This window comes from Camelus dromedarius, chromosome 1, assembly GCF_036321535.1.
Source record: "Camelus dromedarius isolate mCamDro1 chromosome 1, mCamDro1.pat, whole genome shotgun sequence".
NCBI classification, from domain to species: domain Eukaryota; kingdom Metazoa; phylum Chordata; class Mammalia; order Artiodactyla; family Camelidae; genus Camelus; species Camelus dromedarius.
The window spans coordinates 43,503,452-43,526,615 of record NC_087436.1 but is presented as its reverse complement, the minus strand read 5'-3'; the positions used below and the strand labels follow the sequence as shown (position 1 = coordinate 43,526,615).

General features: G+C 35.6%; 1 protein-coding gene and 1 pseudogene across 2 annotated transcripts in view; one reads left to right on the top strand and one right to left on the bottom strand.

Annotated features, from left to right (window-relative positions):
• The window catches only part of ANK2 (ankyrin 2), a 603,826-nt gene that overhangs the window by 176,294 nt on the left and 404,368 nt on the right, over positions 1-23,164 (top strand). The window lies entirely within an intron of this gene.
• LOC135321701 (large ribosomal subunit protein eL29-like) lies at positions 6,237-21,364 on the bottom strand (annotated as a pseudogene).

Below are 23,164 nucleotides of genomic sequence, written 5' to 3'. Positions count from 1 at the left end.
TGCATATATGTTTTCGAATTTGAGTTCCCTCTGGATATATCCCTGGGAGTGGGATTGCTGTATCATATGGTAAGTCTATTTTTAGTTTTTTGAGGAATCTCCATTCTGTTTTCCATCAAAATACAATAATTTGAATTATTTGTGCTGTTGTTCCCAAAGGATTCTGCAGGGCATAAATTGATGACACTATTTACATTCTGTCTCAAAATCTCTTAATCTGAAGATTATGCCACATTCTAACAAATAAAATAAAAAAGCGTGACAGTAATACTAATGATATTCTCTGCTATCTTCTTAGTGCTTTGCATTTTAGATTTATGTTGTTTGGCATGCTAATAGAATTATTGGTTTTGGATTACAAATTGGTTTTTTGTGTCCTTTAATTTTTTTATTTTCAATATTCATGCTGATTACTTTCTGTTTTTGAAAAATTGTTACAGTTTTTCCATGGCAGTTTATTTTCCTATATTCCTACCTGTTGTTTACTTGGCTATTATTTATTTGGCTACTTCTGGGACTGGGATTAGTGTTTGCTTATCATCATTTCTGCATCATTATTTAAGTCTATTATACTGCTAATCAGGGGTGGCAGTATCCTCTGCTTTAATTGACTTCCCCATTACTTAAGCTTGCTATTGAATTTCTATTTTCTTCTAATTTGTATTTAATAAATATTTATCATTTTCTACACGCAAATACTTTTTGGATTGACTAAAGTGGAACTTTTCTTAGCTTATGAGACATTTATTAGTATACTGGGATATGCATATTAGGAATGTCCTCTGGCCTTAGTTCCATATTGAAAATTGGCAGATACATCTTCTAGAGTAAATGAATTTATAGGTGACAGTGAAGACTTGTAGCAGCTCTACAGAACTGTAGTTTATAATTCCATTAGCTTTAGTCAGGTTACATTTCTTTATCACAGATATTTTTCTTTATAAGTATTAACTATGCTTTTAAAAAAAAATGATATTTTTAAATAAATAGAACACTTAACATTAGCTCACTCATTGGCATTAACGTTGGTTGAAATCCAACCTTTCAGGTGAGGAAATAAAACAATTAGTTTATTTTATGAAAGCCAATAAAAATAATTAATGTAACTAATTTTAATATATAGTGAATTATTTTTAATGCACCTAAATCCTAACAATTTGAGATGCATACAGCTTTTAATATCTTTTTATTTTTCCTAAGACAAATGAAATAGGCGTATTACAAGATAGAATTCTCTTAGCACAAAATAACAAGTAGAAAATTAATAAACCAGCATTTTGTTCATACTTCTGTAATAGGGAATAATCCTTTGTTTGCTTTAATCATATTAAATGTCTTGCTAAGGCTTGCAAATGTAGCTAAGTGCAGCCAAACTAAAGTTCTAGTTAGGAAATGCAAAACTGAACTTTAAATGCACTAAAATGTCTGCCAGTAATGAAAATTGAACATCATAATGAAAAAATTATTTGTCTAGATAAGAATAAATATCATTTTAGTTAATGACGCTGTCAGTATGCCTATAGTTTTTCCTTATGCAGATATTAATATAATTTATTATACTTTAGAGGGGAATAATAAAATTATAGAATTTTATGTCTACTGGAAAGGACTCTTACAGACCATTCAGTCCAGTGATCTTACTTTAAGTGCTATGGAAGTGAAGGTTCTCCACCTGGCTGGTTAGTGGCAAAGCTAGGTTTAGAACTCACATCTCCCACTTCCAAGCCCAGAATGTTGTTCCTCACACAATGCTACCTCTGATTATGGTATACAATACCCACTAAATCTTTTATATGACCCAAAGTAAATCTGCATTCCTAATATTGAGGAGATTCAGCTCATTTTTCTTTTCACGAATATTTATAAAATACATTCTGTGCAGGCAGCAACTCCTGAGATGGTGTCAGGTATGAGGCATGGTCTTATGACATCTGAATGGGAACTGTCGATATAAATATTCCCCTTCCCACAGCCAAGCACAATGTGTTTCTCTATCAAAAAGCAATTAGCTAAACTCTTTTTAGAAACAATGAATAGCACATATATGTAAATTTTAAAAATGTACAGTGGAAAAAATTTTTAATCCAAAAAAAGAAAAGAAAAGCAATTAGCTAAGAAATAATAAATGTCTCCAGAATATCAGACACATGACAGTGGATAGAGAATGTAATGCTAAAGAGACAAGATATATTTTTATGAAGATCTGTGCTTTTAAAATCTGAACAAAATAAAACAATCTTCAAGGATTTTTGATTACTAAAAATTATATATATTATTTTCAACTATGAATAACAATTTCGGCATTGAAATCTTAAATTCTCTTGGCTTTTTAGAAGGATTTACCACATTGTTATAAATAACGTGCAGACTGGCAAAGAGAAGCCATTTATTTGCTTAAGTTCCTCGTAGATACAGTGTGTGTAGATTTTTATACTGCCACCAAAAATGGTCTGTTCTGTTCTTATTTAATTGAATTGTCATGTTTACTCTGTAGACTTGCTTTAATTCTGGCTACACCTTATTGCACACACATACTTAAGAATCAAGAATTCTCCTTTCCACCCTCCTTCCCTTTCTGCTTGATATTGCCTTAAACGCTAAATATAAAATTGTTAAATTTTACATTTAAAATCCAACCTTAAATCGAAACTTTGGCTTCTATAGCTCAGGTCTATCTCGTTAAGAAACATTCAGAGACTCTTATTTATTTAAATTCATCATGTTATCAGAGTGTTTTTAATGGTGACTAGTCCAAATGAATAATTCTAAGTATATTTTCTCATGAGAAAATTTTCTGCATTAGGTTTTCTTTCAATCTTTTTATAGTCGCTATTATATACTCTGATACAGAGTTAAGTAAAGATATTTTGAGAAATATGAAATACCATTTCTATAGTTTTTATCAGGTTTTTAAGAGTGAATTTAAATACAGTTCCACGTTTTTGCATCTTCCTCTATTTGTTCCTGTATTTAAGTTTGTTACCACGGCAACTTAGAAAAATTTATTACTTGTTCCTTTCAGAATGTCAAACAGCATGATCTCCTGTGTATAGTGGTTATAACTCACAGCAATTCAGCTCTCATTCATTTGTCCTTGAATACACCTGCCTGGGGACCATCATCTGACAGGCAGCAGAGGGAACAGAACTCTGGTCTGGAAGTCAGAAGACTGGGATTGCTACTTCCAGCCCCCAGTGGTGCTTAATCTTGTGGCCTTGAACACCTAACCAACATCTTTGGGCCTCAGTTTCCTGAGTTGTTAAATGAAGACATAGGACTGGATGGTTTTTAAGGTCCTTGTAGTTCAATTATTGTTAATTAATGAAGTTGTAGGGCTGCTCTAAATGATCTTGGGAGTGCCTCAATATACTAATCTCTAGAACCCTCGATTCCCTTTAAACTGGACAGTTACAGAGGGAAGGCTGGTTCTTACCTTTGCAATTTTTGAGGAGAGTAAGCAATTTTTGGGTAGATCTCTATTGGGTTGCACTTGAGTTATCCATCTACTGACCTGTAATTTTCTTGAGTGGTTGGTCTTTCAATCCTCTTTTTCATGGAGTCCAAGGGTTCTACGTCTGCTCAGTATGCCACATTCAGTACTGCGATCAGGTTCTTTATTATCCCTGTGAGCCATAAAGTGATAGAATAGTTGACAAAGAATATTCCCCAACTGTGAAATCTTTCTCAACTGACTTAGCCCAATCAGGATTTATGTTGGCAAACTTTGAACTTTAGTAATGTTCTCAAATACTGCTCTGTGTAAACTGATACAAAGAAGCAAAAGAGGACTTGAATTAAGGACATTTGAGTAGGAGCAACTCACTTCTCTGTGTCTCCCCTTTACTACTCACCCAGAACACTTCACCTGATACTTCTGGACACCAAATTTGTGACCTCCTCCCACCCCTCGCCCCAAGCAGGGTGTTCTACAATTTTTTTTAAAGTTTTTTTCTTTTTTCTTTTTTCTCTGGGGAGAGGGTTAATTTGGTTTATTTATTTATTCATTTATTTATATTTATTTACTTTTAACAGAGGTACTGGGAATTGAACCCAGGACCTCGTACATGGTAAGCATGCACTATACCACTGAGATATATCCCCCAACCCCCCAAGTGTCCTACAATTTAACTCAGTTTTGACAATATTTATCTGGAGATAATGTCAGATCCCACACATTAAGGGCTCAAGACTGCCTCCACCCTTCTGATGTCAATGGCAAGCCCAGGTTGTTACTGGTGTTTCTGACCGGCAAACTATAAGTTGGAGGTTCCCATGACTCCCTCTTCTGCATTCTATTAATTTGCTAGGCGGGCCCATAGAACCTGGAAAACAGTTTACTTACTGTTTCCTGGTTTGTTACAAAAGAATATGATAAAGAATACAGATGAACATCCAGATGGAAGAGATGCATAGGGCAAGATATGTGGGAAGGGGAGACGAGTTTCTATCTTCTCTCCTAGCGTGCTACTCTCTCAGCATCTCCATGTGTTCACCCTCCCCGAGGCTCTCCAAACCCACTACTTCTGGGATTTTTTTGGCAATTTCATCAAGTAGTATGATTCATCATTAACTCCATTTCCAGTCCCTCTCCCTTCCCTGGAGAATTGGGAATGAGGCTGAAAATAACAAATTTCTAATTAAGGCTTTATCTTTCTGGTGACCAGCCCCCATCCAGGATCTCACTAAGAATCACCTCATTAGAACAAAAGGCACTGAGATCACACAGGAAACTCCAGCTCTATGTCAGGAACTGGGCTCAAAGATCAAATATTGAAACAGAAGATGCTCCTAGTACTCTTACTATTTACATGAGTTTTAGGAGCTCTGTGCCAGGAACCAGTGGCAGAAACAGATATATATATATATTTTTTTTTTCCTATTATCTCACAACACTAAAGTGCACATTGAATAATGTAGTTTTGCTTAGGGTTACTTGAGATAGTTGCAAAGATGACTCAGCCTGTGTCACAGAGTCAGAAATGGGGTGGGTCACTTATTTTGCGCAGATTTCACAAAGAGTTTACTTAGAGTATCAAAAAGAAGATCTTGAAGTTTGATGCTGACTTAATACACTAATCAATTCAGACAGTTCAATATCAATGTTGCATTTTAATCAGGTATAGCCAAACCCTAGAAAAAAAGCTATAATTAAAAATAGCTATCTAATATTCATTGTCACTGACACCAACCTATCAAAACTCAAAATGTGGTAGCAAAGGGAACAGAGTGGTTTTTTTTTTGGATATATGTATTTTTATTGAAATCAGTTTACAATGTTGTGTCAGTTTCTGGTGTACAGCATAATGCTTCAGACTTACATGAACATACATATATTCGTTTTCATATTCTTTTTCACCATAGGTTACTACAAGATATTGAATATAGTTCCCTGTGCTATACAGTATGAACTTGCTGTTTATCTACTTTATATGTATTATTTAGTATCTGCAAATCTCAAACTTGCAATTTATCCCTTCCCACCCCCTTCCCCTCCTGGTAACTGGAAGTTTGTTTTCTATGTCTGTGAGGGAAACAGCGTTCTTATTTTGGGCTGTCTCCTCTTTTTCTAGTATAAGTTGTTTTTAACATTCCTTTAAAAAAGGAAAAAACAGTCTCATGTAATGCTACAATTATTTTTCTAACTACAAAGCAAATAATATCTTAAATGTATTATTAGAAAGACATAGATTTAAATGTCACAAGCTATGTACTTCCAAAACAGAGGTGCAGTTTCATTTATCAGTATAAGCTAGTGGACATGTTATTCTATTTTTAACAGTTTTGTATTTTGGCATTTAATAGCACTGGATTCAAAGCCATCTCACTTAACACGTAGCACTAAACTAGACATCAGTGAAATTTTATTTATTTATATTCCAACACTTTAAATAATTGCTGTAGAAGATAGCAAAGAGTTTTTTTAAATGTCTTTAATATTGTTGCTTCTTTGCCTTTCCAAATAAAATGCTAAAACAATTGCTCTAGTTGGAAATGTGTGTTGTGGGTCCTTAAATCACTAACTAAAATGTTAAACTCTGTAGTATGAAATTACTTTTGGAATGAGGCTGATTATTAAGCGGATTGTTGCTATATATATATATTTTTTTTTTTTTGACTGAACAGATCTTGCCTCAGGTTTATTTGTACAAACAGCACAGGTAGACATGAGCCCCATGCAGACAGCAGCCCAGGGGTCATACTAGTCCTTCTATCCTCACATCAGTAGATGAAAGCCTCTACTCTGGAGACTTTGTAGGGGCCTGGGTGCCTTTGGGAGCCTGAGCTGGAGCCAGAGCCAGAGCTGGAACTGCAGCTGAAGCCGTGGCCTTGGTCTGAGTCTTGTCCTTGTCCTTTGGCCGACAGAGCCTGAGACCCTTGGTGATGCGGGCAGGAGCACGTTCACCGAGCTTGGGGTGAGCAATGTAGGCAAGTCGACTGAGCCTGCGGCTGCTGTCCTCTGGGATCTTGGGCTTGACCTCCTTGGGCTTTACGAGAGCCCTGACAGCCTCAGCACGTGCACTCGTGGCCTTGGCGTTGTTGGCCTGCATCTTCTTCAGGCCCTTCTTGTACTTCTTGGCAAAGTGCATGTTCTTCAGGAACTTGGGGTCCACCCCCTTACGAGATTCGTATCGTTGTGATCAGGGTTTTTTTGATGCTGTTTCTGTGCCATTTTCAGGACTGGTTGTGTGTGGTGTGATTCTTCTACATGGCCGTGTCTGCACTGGAGCCAGGAGATCCTGAATCGCCTGGGACCGGAAGAGAAAGAGTGTTGCTATATTGTTTTAAATGAGCATCGGGCCAATAAAACCCAACAATAGCAAGCTCCAGTAACACATGAAGTTGGGGGAAAATAACAGGAACAAGATATTTTTGAGAAGAAAACAAGACCATCTTTTGCAAATACGAATTAGATATTAAGTAAAAAAAAAAGTTCATGACTGCTCTAAAATTAGAATGTTTAAACACTCCAAAGGGCCAAGCGCTGAAATTTGAACAAAATGGAACCAAAATATTAATATTAAGTAATCTCTTGAGTACAACTGTAAAAAAAAAGAATTGGTCACTTTTGTTATGTTGTTAAGATATTTTAGATATTGGAATAGAGAGGGATGAAGAATTTGGAAAGGAATATAATGAAACGCCCAAATTCTTGGAATTTGGTTCAAACCAAAAGGAAATGATCTCTGAAATTCAGGACGGATTTAAAAATAATGATTCTTCCAGTTGTGAAACACTTTAGTCACACCTCTCTTTTAACGACCCCAAAGATAATTAGATAAATCCTGGTGTAAAAAACAAAAGGATGGTAAGTTAAAATGATTTTTCATATTTAATTATTTATTTTAAAAAATCTTTTTCCCATTTTACTGAGAAATAAATACATCACTGTGTAAATTTAAGTCATACAGTATAATGGTTTGATTTACATGTATTGTGAAATGATTACCACAATAGGTTCAACTAAAATCCAAATTCTCATATAGATACAATAAAAAGAAAATAAAGAAGAAAAAAGGAATAAAACTCTCCTTGTATGATAAGAGCTCTTATAATTTGCTTTCTCAGTAATTTTCCTATATGACATTCAGCAGTATTAGCTATAGTCATCATGTTGTATATTATATCCCTAGTACTTGTTTATTTTGTAACTGGAAGTTTCTATCTTTTGACCACCTTCCTCCAATTCCTCCTCCCCACACCCTCCACGTCCGGTATCCAGAAATCTAATCTCTTTTTCTATGAGGTTTTTTTTTTTTTTTTAATAATTCCACATATGAAAGAGATCATACAGTATTTGACTTTCTCAGTCAATTTATTTCACTTAGCATAGTGCCTTCAAGGTCCATCTGTCTTGTCACAAATCCTCATTTTTTATGGTTGAATAATATTTCATTGTATATATTTATACCACAACTGCTTTTATCTATTCTACAATTTTGAAATCCCAGTCTATCTCTTCCCACCCCCCGCCGCCTTGGCAACCACAAGTTTGTATTCTATGTCTGTGAGTCTATTCTGTTTTGTATTTATGCTTTGTTTGTTTGTTTTTGTTTTTGTTTTTTAGATTCCACATATGAGCGATCTCATATGGTATTTTTCTTTCTCTTTCTGGCTTACTTCACTTAGAATGACATTCTCCAGGGACATCCATGTTGCTGCAAATGGTGTTATGTTGTTGTTTTTTATGGCTGAATAGTATTCCATTGTATAAACATATCACCTCTTCTTTATCCAGTCATCTGTTGATGGACACTTAGGTTGTTTCCATGTCTTGGCTATTGTAAATAATGCTACAGTGAACAAAAGTGTGCAGATACCTTTTAGAGTTAGTGTTTTTGTTTCCTTTGGTTATATTCGCGGAAGTGGGGCAGAAGTGGGATTGCAGGATCATAGATAGTTCTATTTTTAATTTTTGGAGTATCCTCCTTTCTGTTTTCCATAGTGGCTGCATCAATTTACATTCCCACCAACAGTGTACAACCATTCCCTTTTCTCTGCATCCACACCAGCATTTGTTGTCTCTTATCTTTTTGATGATAACCATTCTAACAGGCATGAAGTAATATCTCATTATGCTTTTAATTTGTCTAAAAATCATTTTGAAAAGTATATACTGACATTTTAAAACTAAGGGCTTTTTAGATTTCTTGAAACATCTCCAGAATATTCAAGTGGTTTGTCTATGGATAACACTTCATCTTAGACAGCTAGTGCATAATATGAATATTATTTGGTGAGAAAACAGCTTTTTAAAAGCTGATTTACAATTATTATAATGACTCCAAATGGAAAATTATCTAAGTATTTAATAATAAGGAAATTGTTAAATAAATTATGGTTTATCCATGAAATGGAATATTTTGTAGCCATTCTAAAAGTAGTTTTTAAAAGAAATTTTAATGACGTGAAAAATACTATTTATTAATTTAAAAATTCAGGGTGAAAAAATGCATGCAGTATGCTCTCAAGTATATTACCCATATGCATAGAAACATACAACAGAAATACATATATGTCAATAGTTGTTTTATTAGATACTTCTCATTTTTCTTCAATTTTTTTGTTAATTTCATTTTTTTTTACAGTGAACCTTTATTACCTTTTATACTTAGAAACTATATATTTTTTTAAGCTTACTGAGTCCAAATATTATTGCAAACTACAGTGGTCGAAAATAATTATTATCAATTGCATATGTTAAAAGTTAGTTTTTTTTTTTTCCTGAAACATGTTGGGGAAAAAGCAACAATGAATGCAAAAATACCTTTGTTATTCTGAAACTGGGACCGGCTGCTTCAGTTCACCTCTCAAGATTAGCAGTCACTGTCTTAGAAGAGTAACATTCGTGTTTTCCATCTGCCATGGAAAGTTGTATGACATTTTTAGAAATGTGTATATTTTTATCATATTAATACAGGAGATACACCTGCCTAATGTAGATCCCATTGCCTATACGAATTATGTCCTGAAAGAAAAATGTCACATGATTGTAAGAAAATAATAGCTTAAATCTGGCAAATCCCCACAAAGAGGAACCTCGCATAGTCCTCCTAATACCCAATGATAGTGATAGTAAGTACCTCAAAGGAATTTTTAATTAATAAAATCCAATGGTGCAAGTATACTATAAACATTTTGAGGCTACTTGAAGTGGTGTAAACTTAAGAACTTTGAGAGGTTATTCAGAAGAGTTAGCTAGTACAGACTGTAATAATTTAAGTTATAGAGCATGAAATAAGTTTCTTTCCTGGACTTCACTGGTAATCAATCCATTCTTCCACAGTTAAATGAAACTATGGGCAGGTAAAGGAGAAAGTTTGTAGTGATCTTGAAAAGAAAATATAGTGATACTTTGCTTTTAATAGAATAGTTGCAAGTAAAGTCAAGCATTAGTTTGTGTTCTGGACTCCGCAGCAATTTGAGAAAATAACTTCTTTGAACCATTTCAGTCAACCAACAGCATGTCTTTCCTGTGGCTACACATCAGAATCATTTAAAAAGTTCAGAGAATTGGATTCTGTGCCTGGAGAACCTGATTCAGTAGATTTCAGTAGGGTCAGGATGACTATTTAAACAAAATAAAACAAAACAGAAAACCTATCTAGTCATTTTGATGTGTAGCTCAAATCAAGATTGACTGGGCTGTATGTGCAAGTAAGTCATGCAGGATACGAAGAAGTAAAACGTTAGGCTGGTCCTCACATTGTTTACTCTCTGAAAGAGCTCAGAGTCTACTCTTTAAAATAGATAAAATACTTATTTTTCTAATAGAAATATCTTTTCTCCTACATGCTGATAGTTTTTATGTCTGTTGTCTAAGGTTTTACCAGGCCAGGAATACAAGGGCAAAGAACAGGCTGATTGATTGATTTAACTACATCAGAATAAATTGTCAAAAGATCCGAAACCGGCAGAAGAGATTAATGGGTGTCTGTTCAGTGGCATTCTGGGCATTGTCTAGCAGACCTTCCAGGAATTATGTGATTTTGTAAGAGTTTGCTTATTTAATTCTCTTTTAAGACCATTTTACAACTTTGTAGAGGTAAAAGTTAATTTGTAGAAAGCTGTTGGGGGTTGGGTATATCTCAGTGGTAGAGCATGTGCTTAGTATGTGAGAGGTCCTGGATTCAATCCCCAGTACCTCCATAAAGAAATAAAGTTAAATATTAAAAAAAGAAAACTGATAGGAATGCAAATGATTTTTTCCATAGAAATGCTAATAAATTTTGTCCAATATGAAAACAATTAATTTGTCTTATAGAAAAGGTAATCCCAGACAAAGTATTTCATTGTCAAATAGGATATTAACTAGTTTTGTCTATATTAGCAAATGATTTGAGCATATGGCTTGTTTAATGGTCCATGTATAAATCTGTTCTTCAGATTCTCCTTTGAACACTTTTTAACATCTTACTGATCTTGTCATTAATTAGCAACAGCAAATCTTTGACATGTTTCAGCTAATATTTGAATGATAGGTGTGATTTTACCTTTTGGAAAATTGTGCTTTCTCAACCATAAATCCCTGCATGATTTCATTTGCCATTGGAGAGGATTTCCCACCAAGGACATTTCTATACCTGCTGCTCTTCCAGGTGGAGACTGTTTTCTCACTTATCACCACTTGCCACTTGGGCTGGAGAAGCTCTATATCCTCCTTGCCCATCACTCTTTCTTTTATAAATTGAGATGATTCCTTCGCTGATATCACACAGAGAAAATGCATAAAATCATCTACGCTGGCTTTTTCTGAAAAATTTATTCTGGCAGACTTATTGACAAAAATTAACTATCCTGCAGCGTTTGATTACATCATAATCATTGTTACATCTTGTACTAAGCTATGGTCATAAACCCCATTGCATTCACTGGAGAGACATTCCTTGCTACTATAGCAACAGGGAAAATATGTCAAGTTATATATATATTGTACTTATTTCTTTGACCTGTTGTGTGGAGATGTGACTTTGCTCTTGAAACAATTCAAAGATATTCTCTCTTGCTTTCCAGACCAATAAATTTTCTCATACAAGATAATCAGAGCCAATATAAGGCTGTCTCTAGGTACTCTTCATATTTAATTAAGAAAGTCCCTGCTAGAGCCATTAGCCTATAGAGTTTATAAGCATTTTCTGATTTTCTAATTGTCTGGTACATTCATTTTGACTTAAAAAGTCAAAAAAATAAAATTAATATGTACACTTTGGGAAATATCAGAAAAAACATTGCCATAGAATCATCTGTGACAACATATTTAATAAGTTTTAAAACAATAATTATAATTGCATTTTTAAGTCGCATAAATATAGAGGAAAGAATAATACATTGGAATTCAGAATAAAACAGTTGCTGTGTTTTTTTTTGAACCAGCTTTTGCCGTAATTGTAACTGACAGGAGGAAGTGCCTTTCATTTTCCTAAGCTGATGCAATTAGGAAATGTTTTAAATAGGAAAATACTATGTCCTCATGTCATTAGCACTTATGGTAGAAAACACCAATGATGCTATGAGATATTTCCATAGTCAATCATAAAAATATACATTTTTCTTAAAACATCTAAGGTAGGAGTTTTTTGAATAGTAACTGTTATGGACTGAATTGTGTCCTCTCCAACTCAAGTGTTGATGTCCTAAACTCCAGTACTTCAGAATGTGACTATATTTGGAGACAGATCTTTAAAGAGATAATGAAATTAAAATGAAGTCATAAAATGAAGGGTAGGCCCTAGTCCAATATGACTGTTGTCTTTGTAAGAAGAGTTTAGGATACAGACACACCCAGAGGGAAAATCATTTGAAAATCCAGGGAGAAGACAACTGTCTAAAAGCCAAGGAGAGAGACTTCAGAAAAAAACAACCCTGACTACACTTGATCTTGGACTAATTGTTGAGAAAATAAATTTCTGTTGTTTAGTACACTTAGGCTTAAGGTTTTTTTTTCTCCATTGAGTTCAATGTTAAATAAGGAACCATATATACTAGAGAGTCTGTAAGTAGATTAATTTGTACTTACTAGTCAATATTTATTTGGCTTTTTTTGGTCAAAGTCAACTTCTGTTTTTAGGAAGTCCCTGATTTATACTATTATATATCTCTTCCTTTAAAAATGATTGACATACTATTTATTCCTTAGACATGTATCTATTTTAACAAGGGTTTGCCATCATAAAAACAAAGTGCTTTTAGGATTATGAAAAAAAAAATGAAGAAATGAACTGAGCGAGAAGCTCCCGAATTAGAAGGCTTGCTGTGACAAATACTCAGCTTCCTTTTTGGATTCATTTGTAATTGTGTTCATATGCAGCCATTGCATTAATCTTTCTTTTTTGTTTCTGTCTTGACCGGCATAGGCACTCGCCAGCTGGCCAAGCTCATTTCCCCCTAGAGATCTTCTGTTTCTTCACCTCAGATGACTGTCTCTAGGTAAACTCAGAGATAAATGAGTCTGAACTACTAGGAGCAATTGTTCTTGCGTCCCGAGGTGGGAGCGCACCCTGATAGTCTGCACTGCTTAGCCTCGATTCTCCCTCTCTGATGACCGCAGACCTAGTAATATCCCTCTGTGGGGTGAGCACTGGTGGCCTGTTCTCTCTTACTCCCAGAAAGTAGTACTCTATACAGACTTTGGAAGGACTCTCCCATACCCTGTTTATAGTGAGTTCTAAGTTGCCCGGTGAGGAGACTGTGATAGAGTCTCTGACTTGTGAAGTGTTGTCTCTTTGAGTGAGTGTTTTGCCACTGGCAGAATAATGCACTTTTTGTTTCCAGGCCCATAGAATGGAGTTGATGAATAAGATGGTGCCGAAAGGGTAGAGGAATAGAATATTTGGATGTGGAAGTTCTTGTCAGAATGGGAGCTCACATTTTACAGGCACTTTCCTGATTATTGAAAATGTTTAATTGTTGTTTCAGTGTGTTACCTGTGAATACCAGGCAGAGGAGTTAGGTGTGAAGGGCAGAAATAGAAGGCTGGATTGGACTGTGTGGGTGGGGAAAAAGTGATGTAAGACTAAGGCTCAAAGTGATAAAGGACAATGGACAGGAAAAGCAAGTGAGGTCTCTAGACTTTTACAAATGTAGAATGTCTAAGGAGGGAAACTAAATTAAGCAAGGACTGAGAATAACTGCCAGGGTTTGGTCAGAGCACACTGGGATAGGACATAGAGGCATCAAGGTATCAGGGGTGTAGGTGAGCAGAAAGTTTGCTGATGTGTAACAGTACTTTAGTCCTTACCTTGTTGAAGAAAAATGTGTTACAGCTCAGTTGTGACAGCAACCTGGATCTGGGCGAGAGACCAAGCAGCACTCGGAGGGTTGGAGAACTCAGGTTTATTATGCCAGTGGACCCAGAGGAGTTAACACTCCAAGCTCTGGACCCCGCCTGTAGGTTTACACAGGCTTTTATAGGCTGCCAGTCTACACTTTGCAACATCATATGCAAATAAGTTGTAACAAAGTTGACTAATTAGTAATGAGCTTTGTAGAAATGGACCAATCAGGAGTGATAGAAATGGACAAACCAGGAGTGAGCTCCATGCAAATGAGGCACTACAAATGGACCAATCAGGAGTTAGCTCAGGGAACCAATAGAATCTTAGGGGTAAGTTCCACTTTCCTAGAAGTAAGCCATTTCAGAGGCAAAAAGTGAGATAATGCCACCGGGCCAGGGAACCAGATGGTGCTGGCAGGAGAGTAGTGGCCCTGCCTGGGAGTCCTGCCGTCTTTTTCATGGGGATTCCCACCTCAACCTCTCAGTGATAAGGACTTTTAAACTCATTGTGGACTCTGCCTGTGACTAGGGAGAAAGCCTGGTGCAGATGATAGGGGAACTTCTCTGGGAAAGTGGTTGAGCAGGACAGAGTGTTGGAGACCAGAGTCTCAGTGCTTGGAAATAGAGAGACTGGCATCCTGCAAAACTGATCTTCCCCTTAATCTCATTTTATTATAAACTTAAGCATAAAAAATGAGAATTCAAGAAGCCATATATTTTTTGTAAGTTAATGGCAATCTTGATTGCATACTCTTATTTTTTGTACAGTTCCAGGATTTCTACCCTAACAAGTCCCATAGAGGCTCCTCCCTCACTTAAAGTAACTGCAGGTTAGTCTTGCTGCCTTGATTAGAGAATCATGTGATAATTCCATCGAACAGCATCCCATGCTGATTTATATCTTAGTACAAATGCACATTTTTTACAGGCAATATTTTCACTCATATTTTGGAGCTGTCATGAAATCAAACAATGAGAGCTTACTGTGACTCTGAAAAATTGGAAATTGCTGCTTAGTATAGGTGCTGATGATTCAGATTAATCCATATTTTAAAAGACAACAGAATATCATAATGTTCCTACTGCTAAGAACCAGCTACTTATCAATGAGTGTAAATTGGTTGTTTAATAAGTGCAAGGGTCAGCCTCTAGCCTGGTGAGTGATAAATATAAAATATTTGGCCAAAGTGTTGAACAATCTTAAACAAGCTAGCCTCATTCTCATGTCTGCAGCTTAATCCAAAATTTAAGTTGTTTGTAATCAGATTTAGTAGAATATTTTAAGGCCAATGAAAAAGAAAACTTGAAAATATTTCACAGATTATTGCATATAAAAAGTCACTCTTGAACCCCAGTGTTCATAACAGCACTGTTTACAATAGCTAAGCCATGGAAACAACCTAAATGTCCATCAACATATTACTGGATAAAGAAGATGTGGTATGTATACACACAGACTTACACACACACACACACACACACACACACACACACACACACACACACACACACACACACACACACACACACACACACACACACAGAGACAGGAATATTACCTAACTATAAAATAGAATGAAATAATGCCATTTGCAGCAACATGGATAGACCTAGAGATGACCATATTAAGTGAAGTAATTCAGACAGGAAAGACAAATATCATATGATATCACTTAAATGTGGAATCTAAAAAATATGATACAAATTCAATTTACAAACTAAAACCAGACTCACATACCTTCAAAACAAACTATGGTTACCAAAGGGGAAAGGGTGGGGGAGGGATAAATTAGGAGTTTGGGATTAACAGGTACACATTATTATCTATATATAAAGTAGATAAACAAGAACCTACTGTATATTACAGGGAACTGTATTAAATTGCTTGTAATGAGCTATAATTGAAAAGAATCTGAAAATAAAAATATACATGTATGCGTATGTATAACTGAATTGCTTTGCTGTACACCTGAAACTAACACTGCAAATCAACTACACTGCAATAAATTTTTTTTTAAAGTCACTATTCAAAAGTCTCTTTCAGGGAGGAGGGTATAGCTCAAGCGGTAGAGTGCATGCTTAGCGTGCACGAGGTCCTGGGTTCAATCCCCAGTACCTCCACTGAAGAACCGAATAAATAAGCCTAGTTACCTCTCCACTGCAAAAAAAAAAAAAAAAAAAAAAAAAAAGTCTCTTTCAATTAGTTTTCAAAGTAGTTTCATTCTAGATAAGATTAAAGTTTCTCTAACGTAAAGCTAAAGGAAAATGATGTTTAAGTAAAAAAACTTTAATGAAAGTTTGATAATATAACTTTCCCTCATTTAATCAGAGGAGTTAACTTCATGACCTCTGATATTCTCTTATGTCTTCCTATATTGAGGAAAATGTAAAAATCAGTTAATTGATTTTTCAACAATTTCCCCTTCATCTTTGCTTCTGTAAAACATACCTTTTTCCATTTTGTTTATAATCCCCATAGTAGAAATAAAAATAGATCAAGAGTTAAGGAATATGACTCATGAATAAATTAATTGCAAAGAAATCCAGTTGTTGGGAAACAAGTGGAGAAATTTGAATATGGAGAATTAGATGATGTTAATAAATTATTGTTAATTTTGTTAGATGTGATAACAGTTCATGGTTATGTAAGCAAAGGTCCTTATGTTTTAGAGATGCACACTAAAAGATTTAGTGATGAAATGCCATGATGCCTCTGCCTGAAATTTGCTTTAAAATAGTTTACCAAAGAATAAAAAATATTTAGATCAAGCCAGTGTTAATAAATGTTAAATCTAGGGAAAGAGAATATAGATGTTCACTTTATAAATCTCTCTTTGCTTTTTGTATGTCTGAAATTTTTCATAGTGAAAAATTAAACAGAAACAAAACTAGAGATAGGTATTTGTTATCAGACCTACACTCTGTCGTTTTGGGTATGTCAACAAGCCCTGCTGATTCTCAGTTGTTCTGATTCCAACTTAAAATTGAAAAAAAATTTTTTATAATGAGTATTACACAATATAGTTCACATGAAAGAACTCCGAAAAAAGTAGAAGGTGATTCCACAAATAAGATACAAGTTATTAATGTAAACATAATCACTTAACTTTGGCCTATCCTTGTTCAAATAATTTTTTAAAGAAGCAAATTGAAAAATTATGGTAGCTCTAAAGGAGACTGACTAAGAGGATGACCATCTGGAAACTATGTCATATAGAATGGCCAAAGATGCTGGGGAGATTTAGCCTGGAGGAGGGACAGTTGAGGGGGTTGGGGCCTGTTTATTGATTTTGAATATTTGAAGAGTTGTGGAAAAAGAATCAACGTGGTTCTAGAAGGCAGAATGTGACCAGTTTAAAATAAAGTGGAAGGTTTGGGTTCAGAATTTGGAAGAACTTCTTAGCAGGAATTTTCTCCAAATAGAATTTAATTATCTTGTAAAATAAGACTATTTCTATGTTGAAGCTTTCAGTTGAAGCTAGTGACCTACCATAGAGCCCCGCTGAGGTGTTTCTGTCTTTAAACAGGAGGTTAGATCCTCTTGAGCTCTGAGGAACCTTCCAGCTGTCTGGGTTTCATTGATCCCTGTTACTCCATGTCTTTCTATTTTTCATTTTATCCAAGACATGACTCTCTCTCTCAACATTCTTTTCTTCTCCCTCTGGTCTCCTAATTCCTCTTTACTTGAATTTTTAGTCAACATCTCTATTTTTTCAACATTTAAGTCAATTCGATGGTATTTTATTAGATTCCATTATCATATTTTCTCTTTAGCCTCTAAAAATCAGTATCAATCCACCGCCTTTTTCCAATATTTATTGTAATTATTTCTTCATATTTTGTTGAACACATGTTAAGAAGATGATGTAAAATTAATTTGTAATAAATAACTATTGAGCATCTTCTACACGCCAGGCCATATTTTGGATACTGGAGATATAGCACTGAACAAAATAAACAGAAAATCTTTGCTCATATGGAGTTTATATTCTTGGAAGAAGACAGAAAACAAACAAGTAATAATATATTTGTTAGATGGTAATAAGTACTATAGATTAAGGAATAGGGAGTATAGAGATTTTTTATATAAATATAAAATGGACAGGAAAGACCTTTCTGATTAGATGACATTTGAGCCAGGATCTGAAGGAAGTGAGAGAACAATGTGAATACTGGAGGAGGGAACCTTCCCTATGCAGGGAACTGTGAGTAGGAGCCTGCTTGGCTTGTTTCAGGATTCCAAGGGGGCCACTGTGGCTGGAACAGGGTAAGTAAGGGAGAGCGTAGAAACTGCAGTCAGAGACGTGTGTGTGTGTGTGTGTGTGTGTGTGTGTGTGTGTGTGTGTGTGTGTGTGTGTGTGTGTGTGTGTGTGTGTAAAGGGTACAGCTGGGGCACTATAAAGGCCTTTAGTTTTCCTCCTAGTGTGAGATAGGGTGCCATTGGAGGGTTTCTAGCTGAGAAGTGACAGGATTCAAATTGCCTTTTAATGTTTTCTTCTGTTCAGGATTTGCACCCTTGTAGGTGAAAGTAAAAAACAAAATAAACAAACAAAAAACTTACTGTAAAGCCCTGAAGGCAAATATGATATCATCTTTTGTTTATTTGATTAAGTATTTTGGGGCACCTACCATGGGACTGTAACACCTATGATTTCTGATCAGTGGTGTGAGAAAAAGATTATCTAAGCCATGTCCCTGTCCTTAAGACCATCCCTCTGGTGTCTTTTTCTTCTCAGTTCTGGGGTTTGGGGGAGTATGCAAAAAGCATAACATGGATGACAAAAACACCCTTTAAGAGTCTTCCATGGTCAATATTATGAAGGCTATGAAAAAAGGCAAGACCCTTTCTCCAAGGAATCTAAAATCATTCATAGCAGGAGGCAAAGAAAGACATACAGAAATTAAAATTTAAGAATGACAAAGGAATAGCAGTGATGTCAAACAGAGAAAGTTTATCCTTCTTGGGGTAGAAAGACTTGCTAAAGTAATCGGTCACTGGTTCAAAATGACAATCTGTCAGTGACCACTGTCACCCTCTATCAAGGAGAGACGCTTTTCTTGTAGAGCGTTGCTTTGTCTGTTGCTGGAATTGTGTTAACTGAGAGTTTGTAAGTGGGGGTGCTTCTGTACTGAACAGCACTAAATGGCAGATGATTTGGCCACAGAGTGTAAAGGGCTCATGTGACTTGACTAGTAGGAACAACAAGAATAATGTTAACATTTCTTGAGCTCTTACTAAGTGCTAGGTTCTATTTTAAGCATTTTCTATGTATCAACTCATTTTCCTCTTGCAATTCTAAGAGGTACTTGTACTGTCCGTATTTTACAGATATGGGGGTTAATAACTGGCCCAAATCTTTTAATTGGCAAGTGGGGAGCCAGAATTCACCAGAACAGCCTGTACTCTACAGATAGATCATGTTCCAAATTATTCTACTGATAAAGTTTCTTTGTATGTCAACATTTAAAAAATTACCAACAAATAGACCTGGGGGTAGGGATGGGCGGATATAGATCAGTGGTAAAAGCCTGTGCTTAGCATGCATGAGGTCCTGGGTTCAATCTCCAGTACCTCCATTAAAAATAAATAAATAAATTTACCCTGCCTCCCTAGAAACCAAATAGATCTGAACTTGCTTTCAAAGAGCTTACAAATATTTGAAGATCTGAATGACATAGCCGTAAATTATCTTTCATAACTTACCTTTTGGATGGCAGGATTTGTGTTGGAGCAGCTATAAAAGTACCGAAGATATGTGAGTATAGACTTTATTTGTATGATCACAGTTCTCAGCTTTTTCATTTTTAGCATCTATAGGCCCGAGTAGCTTGATCTTCATGTATGAAGCAGTTATATTCATTACCCTGTCGTGCTCTGAGAATTCCTGTTCTTTAGTTCTCACATACCCTTGATGTTCTGTTGGTTATGATGTTTCCAGTGGCTCCTTACACAGTAGTGGATATGGTTTAGAGAAATGAGATGGTCCTTAGGAAGAGATAAGCTCTGGCATTTAATAGTTGGGTGGCCTCTGGCAAGTTATTCTCTCTCTGTAACACAGTTTCCTCAGCTGGAAATGAGGATAATAGTAGTATCTACCTCACAGTGTTAAATTTAAAATGTCAGATGAAATAATATTTTAAAGCAGTTGAAACAGTTCATGATATCTAGTAAGCACTAATTAAAATACCATTTATTATGTTTATAATTCCAAAAATCATATATTTTCTCCTAGTCAAAATATCTAGTCAGAACCACATAGCTAAATGTGTCCTCAATAGCACTTGCACAGTCTTTAAATCATTTAATCTTTACAAGACCCCCTTAGGTGAGTACGGATATATTACTCCAAATATTTTTCTAATGAGAAACTTAAAGGTCATGAGATTTGTCCCATTTGGCCAGGGTGAATTGTCCCTGGTTTCTCATCTAAGGTGGGTTAAAGGTCAGCTAAAACTAGGACATGAATGCATATCTCTAGACACCTTCTCCAAACGTCTGTTCCATCATTCCATCCTATACTATTTCTTTTTAGGAATTCTAGTCATTTGTGGTGAAGAGTCTATCCAACACCATGTGTACTGGGGAGTGTTGAGTGATGGGTCATACATTTACTTGGCTTGTTAAAAGGTGGTGTGTTCCAGCAAACTCAGACTGATATCTCATCTTATTGGATATATATTTTTTGTTTTCCTTCAAATGGTATATTTTAAGCTATGTTTTGGTCATACACACAAAAAGCAAGTTAAAAACAAAACCAAAGGAGACAGGAAGAATACATTGGAAACGACCGAAGTTACTTTTATTCTGATTAGTGAGACAGTGCCACCTAGTGGATTTTTTCTAGATAGCTGAACTAAGAAAAATTAGAGGAGGCAAGAAGATAAGAGTGGAAAATACTGAAATAATTGGAAAACAAAGGGGAGGTGTAAGACATGGGGTCTATTGACTACCTTAGAATCTCTCGTATACTGTTAACCATCCATCAGTGGAAAATTACCTTGGAATGTAAGCACCATAATTTTTCTTTTCTGTTCACTACTGTATCCCCCAAACCCAGGACAATGCCTGCCACATAATAGGAACTCAATCAGTATTCACTAAAGAAATTAATTGTTAAAGGTGAATTCTTACTTTTGTGAACAAAAAATACTGCAAACCATATCAGTAAATAAAGAATGCTGAAACCATCAAGTCATCAGTGGCTGCCGCCACCCCCCAGTGAGGACAAGCCTGCAGCCCAGCCTCTGCAGCCACTCACAATGGTGCACCCTGAGGGGACTCAGAATAAGAAAGGACAGGATACTGGCCCTAGATAGTTAGGTGCTTGTCAAAGGAATGAATTCAATGAGCCCAAATGTTTACTTCCTCCCATACGTAGAAAAGCGCTAAATTCTTTAACTTGAGATGCCTGGTTTTCTTTAGATAACAAGTAATCTTTTAATGTTCCAACCACCTGGTCTTTGTCATAAAGGTCCTACATACCCTAGCTCCTCCCCTACCTCTTTGGAGCAGTCCCCTAGAGCGATCTGGGAGGCTGTCATCCTGGGCTCGAAGGGGTTCGAGTCCTCAGAAATGTCCACCACATAAAACATAACTCTCAACTTTTAGGCTGTGCATTTATTTCAGTTGACACTTTTAAATTTAAAATATTATTCATATTTTTCCTTTTACTGGAGAATTTTCTGTAGTTCATATATAAAAACAAGTTTGTCAGTTTTATTCGTACTTTATAATTTTATATCCCAGCTCCTATCATAAAGTTAGTTTGCAAAAAAAAAAGTTAGTTTGCTAATATTTGGGTGGAAATTGAAACACTTTTTTTTTTTTAACTGAAATAAAGCTTGTGGAGATATTTTCATGAGCTTGTTAAATTTACTTAGGCAGTGAACGGCAAGTTCATCAGTAGAAAACGAGAAAGCTAGTAGGTATATTAATCAAGTCAAATTCAGGAAAGACTGAGTTTAAAAAACATGATATAAGGGAACAATCCATTCTTTAAAAGTTAAATTCTATTTTAAAATTAGTTATTCATTACAGTGACTCAAAATTCAGAAAACATAAAAAATGTGTGCTGTGGAAATTCCTCCTCTCTGTCTCTGTCCTCCAGCTACTCAGTTCCCTTCCCTGGAAGCCACCAATGTTATTTTCCCATGTGTCCTTGAGACTTTTTAGATATTTGCAAGTGAATATGTCTTTCTATAAAATTGCACCTATTATTATAAAGAACTACTATGCAATTTTAACCTATTATTATGAAGAACAAAATTTGATGGAAAACGTAGTTGTCTCAACTTTCACAATAAGCTTTTAATTATCAAAAATGGCAGTATTTCCCCATTGAAAAAAATTCCTTTTAGTAATCCTTGAATTATGTTTAAATAGGAATTTTTATTTTAGTTTTGTCAATGTCTTGTTAGTTTTCATAATAAACTTGTATTTGTAAGCTTTTTACACAGATTCTCGGTATGTTGGTTGACAGTTTCACCAGGTTGATGGAAGTGTCCACCAAGCAATCTCATGTTTCCAGTGCCTTCGTAATTTTCTGCAGTCATATCAGCAGGCAAGAGAAACACAATTATAAGCACTTTACCTTATCAGATGTTGCTTGCCTGTTACCCAGGCCAGTTTTTGCCCAATTTCTTTATTTTGCTATTAGGAAAATAGTAAAGATGTAAGATACATATTCATTTGACAAGTCATTCTTAAATACTCTGATGAACCTAAAACTATGCAAGAGACTATGGAAATCACCTACTAATTATGCAGAGCATTTGTGGTACAGATTCTACCGAGGGACACGTAAATAAAAGAACCTAGTGACGTTTAAAAAATTGGCTCTATCTGAATACACACAGGGAATGTCTAATTAAAAAAAATTACTGACACCAGATCACTTTCAGTATTTGGTTATAATGAGAAGTGACGTCATTAGCATTTTAAAGACTGTTCCAAATGCCAGAGGCATTGTATAGAAAATAAAAATACCCATTCATGTCGTGCGCTGGGGTTTGGACTGTCTGACACATGCTCGGTTGGATAACTGTTGTAGGACTTCATTTATTTAGCAGAACTGCCTCTGAATCATACCTACAATGCCAGCGCAGTATTTACATTTCAACCAAAGGAACCCAAGGTGGGAGTCTATTGAAAATCTTTGAGGATTTTTTTGGTTTGTGTTTTGCATGGAAAAGCAGCATTTTTAGTTCAGACAGCTTAAAGGGCATTGATTTGCCCCGAGACATCGGCCTGTCTTGGTAAATGTGAAGCCAAATGGGGATTCTTGTGTCAAGGCGGATGATTTATTTATGTGGTGGAGCACAGACTTTAAAGCTCGAATTCCTATTACAGACTTAGGATCAATGGGAGGAAGGGACAGATACTTTCAACCCACA